Genomic DNA, 6,000 nt, shown 5'->3' with positions numbered 1-6,000 from the left:
ATTCCCCAAATATAAAAATGTATTCAAGTTGAGAAAGCCTCATAGTGCAACCTTAAGTGCAAAGGACACAAACTTGTGCATTAAATAGCCTTCAATAGGCTAATGTTAACTTAAAATGACCACTCTGTGGCCCAAGAGTTGGAACATAGTGCATAAAAATAGCCTACAACAGACTGGCTTTAAAACAGCTTAAAATGACCTCTCTGTGGCTTAATAGTTGGAACATAGCGCATAAACATAGCCTACAACCTCAGGTCAGGGACAGCCAGACTCTCAGAGGCAGTCGGAGCTGAGGGTGGTGTTTGGGAATCAGGAGACACAGGGGGTGAGGCATTGTCTGGATTTAGGACACTCACAGAGGGATCAGGCCTGTCAGTGACATTTGATGGGGAAAACTCTTCATCTGTGAAAACTTGAGGGTTGAAGGGGTAGATCCCAGAAACGCGGAAGCCAGACGTGATATTTGATGGAGTAGCTGCAAAAAGAAGCGCATTGTTCACAATGCCAGGCACATCATAGATCCCAAATGTTGTCTGCAAAATAAAACCACAGGTTTTTAACATTGGGTAGCCTGCAGATTACACTGGACACACGCATATCTATGTACATAGGTCTAATATAAACATTTATAATTATTAGCCTACCTGGATTGTTCTTCATCCACTTGTCAATGCCAACATTTACATAACCCCTCAGTGGTCCGAAAACAGTTCTGTCAAGCGGCTGTAGCTTATGAGAACAATGGGGTGGGAAGGACAGAAGCACCACCCCACCCTCCCTGCAGAAATCAATCCCCTCCAGCGACAGGTGAGATCCATGGTTGTCCAGCAAGAGTATCACCTTACAATTTCAAATTATGGCATTTAGCCGACAATCTTAAACCAGAATGATTCAAAATAAGCAAAGTAGGCTATATCAATACATCAACATCAATACACAAAACACATAGAAATAGCAGCCTAATCACCTTGCTCTCTGGTGTGGGGCGGGTGAGATGGACAAAGTGTTTCAGAAACACAACAAAATCTTTGCCCTGCATCCAACCTGATCCGTTCGCTGTCCCAATACAGCCAGGAGGGCCACCGGTGATCATAAATGGCTTAAACTTTGCTCTGGGAAAGATGAACATTGGAGGGATGCTGTTTCCTTGTGCGTTCACAGCCAAGGCCATTGTGATCAGTGTGCCTCTCTCAGCAGATGTCATGGACCCTAGTTGTTTCATCTCCCTCCTGTTTTTTTTTTTTTTTTTTTTTTTAATTGACTGAAGAATTTATTAGAAGTTTGCAATGGAAAAGGCAGGCTACAGAATAATGGCAGTAGGCATACAGATTCGCTGTTACAGTAGCCTACCTGGCGATAATTCTGTCTGGGGTCTGGACTGTTGTGATGCCAGTCTCATCTATATTCCACACATCCTTTGCTGTAAAAGGCTGGGTCGGGCGTTTCAGGACATCAGACAAGTTTCTAAAGAATTTACCCACGTTGAACCTGTTGAATATGTGGAGGCCTATAGGTGATAGATGCTTGGTTAACCTGTCTTCATGGATTACCCTACTATGTCTTTGCATTAATGAAGGCCTGTAATTATGGATTATTGTAAATTGTTCTGGATAAAGAGTGTCTGCTAAATGCTTAAATTGTAACCTGTTGAAGCTTGTTGCCCGGGAAAGGCTTGTTGACTCTGGGCGGCGTATGAATAACTGTCTGTTTCGCCTCATGAACCCCCAGTCTTTCCCTGCCCTCTCTTTCTTGTCCCATGGACCTGGATACTTGAGGTTGTATCTCCTAGCAAGCTGGTATGCAAATTTTAGGACCTGAAAATTGTAAACACAAAAATGAAATATTAATAATTTCTTTCTAATTAGTGATATTTTTCCACACATGGATATTATGGAAATGTGAGATAACATATTTATGAAGTTCTATATAATTAAAGAATATTAGTCTTCACAGTTTATTTTATTTATTTACATAGACCTTAAAGTTGCCTTTGAGTTATTTGTGCTTCAATCTGTGCTCACCTCCTTTGGGCACAAACCAAAATACAGATCTGCAGACTTGGTCAGATAAGTCACCAACTGTTTCTCCTGCTCATCAGAAAGACTCTAAAATGGCTGTGGTACCCTGATAAGAGCAGCACATTGCTCCCCTCGCTCTAAGGCCTGCCTTTTTTAAACATATCTATGTAATGTGACATGGCACATTTTATATGATTTAGCCACACTCCTCACAGAAAAACATCCTGGTCACATGATGACGTGATGATGTCATGACAAAAATGAACCTATCACGAGATAACGTGTGTGTTGCAATTGCGACAGATTACAATTGAGGCTCTCCCCTACATTTTAACAGCATTTAAGAGATCAGACTTTCATTTTCCCTCAGACGGGTCATTATTTCAAAAAATGTTCTTCAAACTTTAATTAATTTTAATTTTTGAATAGATGCAACAACGTCAACTTTAAATTCATTTATCCATTCCATTGATTCATCAATTCATTTCCTTACATCCTAGAGTTCATGGCAGGCTAATTCAGCATTCTGCATTAGCAGTTGAGTGCAAGCTTTTCAGGACTTCTTTCAGCAATTTCCAGACAACCTTCAGTTATTCATCTTCAGCATTCTGCATCAGCAGTTGAGTGCAAGCTTTTCAAGACTTCATTCAACCATTTTCAGACATATCTTTAGTTATTCATCTTCAACATTCTGTATTAGCAGTTCAGCCCAAGCTTTACAAGACTTCATTCAACCATTTTCAGACAACCTTCAGTTATTCATCTTCATTATTCTGTATTAGCAGTTCAGCCCAAGCTTTACAAGACTTCATTCAACCATTTTCAGACATATCTTCAGTTATTCATTTCAGCATTCTGCATTAGCAGTTCAGCCCAAGCTTTACAAGACTTCACTCAACCATTTACAGACATATCTTCAGTTATTCATCTTCAGCATTCTGCATCAGCAGTTGAGCGCAAGCTTTACAAGACTTCATTCAACCATTTTCAGACATTAATTCAGTTATTCATGTTTGGCATTCTGCATTAGCAGTTCTTTGACCTCAGCCTGTTCTGGGTTTTTTCCCTTCTGTCCAGTGTTTGGATCCCTCTGCTTGTTTTTGGCCTGCCTGGTTTTTGGACAGTTTCTGGCTGACCTTGTCTCCTACCTGCTCCCTGTGAATACCTCTGCCTGCTAGTTGTTAATAAAGACTGGACTTGTTTACTGTACTCAGACTCTGTCGTGCTTATGGGTTCATTTACCAGGTTCCTGACAATGCTTGTCCTCTAATCTCCTCATCGGGTCGTATCCCTGCCTCCAGTCTGTCGCTGACCTTAGAAACATAACTGAAAGTTGAATCTTAAGGTTTGTTCTAAAAGATACTTTTCACAAAATATCATTCCATGTGGACTAGCACAAACACAATTAGGGCTAAAAGCGAAACAAAAAATAACCTGAAAGGACAACTATGTCCCTGACTCCCCCTGAGGGTTAACAGGCCCTGCCATCCACAGTATGTGGACAGCAACAGTGATGTTTCAGCAGGGTCAGTTATTCAGGAGACTGAGGTGTTTTTCAGCACGCAGCCTCGCTGAGCCAATGTGTCTCTGTTTCTGTATTTCAAATCGAACAGTGCTTGAACGAAGTGACACTGATGTATGATGTTTATGAGAGAAACCATGAACATTAGGAAAGAACATGTTTTACTAAAAAAATGAAACTCTTTCTTCTGCTCCACAATGAATGCCAACAATAAAATTTGTCCTGAGATGGGGTCTGAGGTGGATCTGCTGGGCCGGTGGGCATACTGCAGGGGGTCCAGATTGTCCGGTATGCTGCTCTGGTTGTGGGCCTCTGGAAACACTTCATGATGACTGGAGTGGGTGCCACTGGCCTGTAGTCATTCAGGTGGGTGGGCTCTTCTTGGGAAGGGGGACAATGGTTATGGAACTGAAGCAGCTCAGTAGTGAAGCCACCTGTAGTCTGTTATAATTCTAACAGTGTGAGTTTTCAGGATATTCTTAAGTAGGAGTGTGACCTACAACACTACTTGGTGCAGTGTATTGAGTGTGTAAACACACACTCGTCATTCAGTGCCCCAGAATATTCTGGACGATGCAGGCTCGCCATGTTTCTGTGTTAGCATTAAAAGACCTGCTCTCCAAAACAATGCACACCTTAACTAAAGTCACTTCTTTACCACAGTGGATGATGGTGCCCATGGGAAGTGTACCTCTACCTGCTCATCACTTATTTGACAATGCACTGACACTGACACTGACACAGAGAGCAGAGGGGGGAAGGCTGCAGAGACTTGATGACTTTCACCTGGTTTTATGGTTTCAGTTTATTGCTCTAAGACATCAGACAAAGTTTGAAAAGTCTGCATGGAGAAAAAAGTCTTTCCTCTCTAACACTGGGTGCCTTTCCTCTGGACCTCCACACCTGCTCAGCTGCAGATCTTCACACCTGTATGTGTGCTCTTTCATTCTGTGGCCTGCCGTTGGCTGTTTTTCCCTGAGCCATCTAGCCCCTCTCTTTACTGGGGGAGTGAAAGTTAAGAAGTGTATTCTCCTCCACTGGCTGATAAATGCACTTATCTCGGGACATGTTTCTCTTCCTCTCCCCTCGGTTCACTGGATCTGTGGGCTGCTGGGAGTTCACTCTATGGGAAATCCTGAGAGCTGCTGGTGAACCAAACATGATGTAGATGAAAACATAAGCCTGGTGGTTTGGTAGTCCTGGGGTCTTTTTTTAAGTGCATCTCAGTTTGGGTATGTGCAACCTCTCAGACACAGAGCTGATAGGGTGGGCTGTTATCAGATACTCAGTGTGAAACTTCTTTTCCTCTGAGACACAGAACATGGAGCTAAAGGCTCGGCCAGAGCCGGCAGCACGTTACACGTTTCCTGGCCTTTTGGTTGACAGGACTCCTCTGGGTCCATCGGGGCTTCAGGGCAGCAGGGTTTCATCAAGTTCAGCATGACTGAGGCAATATACAGAGAGCCTGAACAGATGTTTGAAAATGTAAGAAGGTAAAAGCTGAGCAGCCAGGGTAGGGTGAGGTTCATAAGAACCAGGTCCTCACAGAATAAAAACAGTCTGAACATGATGCGTTAATGAAAACTGAGCTCCTGGACAGGAAATGGTCTTTTTCATTCATTAAACAGACTCATGATCTTTGTCCTGAATCACTTCACTGAAACAAACAGCCACACCATTTCTTAATGTGTTTATTGAGAGGCGGTGGTGTGAACAGGGGGGCAGTCAACCCTCCTCATGGCCCAGTTGTTAAAAAAATGTATGTTAGGCCCCGTTTACACGACAATGTTTTATCTGAAAACGCAAAAATGGAAACGCCAAGGGACTGAAGACGCTGTAGTAAGCATGCCAGGCCTGCAGGTGGTGCTACAACTGTCTTGTCCAGAAGCAGCTTCTTGGAGCTCTCCACCCAAGTAAAGTTGAGCCGGTCATCTGGTGTATTGGGCAATACTAAGTGCAAAAGTGGAGCAACAGATTCTCATTATGTATGAAGACAGTCAGCAGATTCAGCAGATTGAGCAGCACAAGCACAACATGGTAGTTTGTAACCATCACAACAACGGTACTGTTGTCTTGCATGCGCGAGGCAGAGTGTTGACATCAGCGTTTCCACTAACAAACACCAGTTTATTGTTTACACAGCAATGGTGTCGACTGTGTTTGAGAAAAATCACACTCTGGAGGCCGGTTTCCAAAATTTGCGTTTTAGGTCAGCTGAAACAACATTTCCGTGTAAACGTGAGGCTGAAACACAACAAAACTTTCGCGTTTCACCCTAAAACTATTGTTGTGTAAACAGCCCCGTAAAGTGCTCTCTTAAGAGCCAGAACGTGTGCTGAAATGCCCTGGGCTCGTATGCGTGACAAGCCATTAGCGGGGAAAGTGGACTTTATACTAATGGCAAGAAAAAATTGGGTTAGTGGTATACATGAGTGAGGTTAATGGGTAAAAAGAGCGTTA

Source organism: Halichoeres trimaculatus, unplaced genomic scaffold (assembly GCF_033239565.1).
Source record: "Halichoeres trimaculatus isolate MK-OKI-2021-1 unplaced genomic scaffold, fHalTri1.1 fHalTri1_scaffold_17, whole genome shotgun sequence".
NCBI lineage: Eukaryota > Metazoa > Chordata > Actinopteri > Labriformes > Labridae > Halichoeres > Halichoeres trimaculatus.
This window is presented reverse-complemented; position numbering follows the sequence as displayed.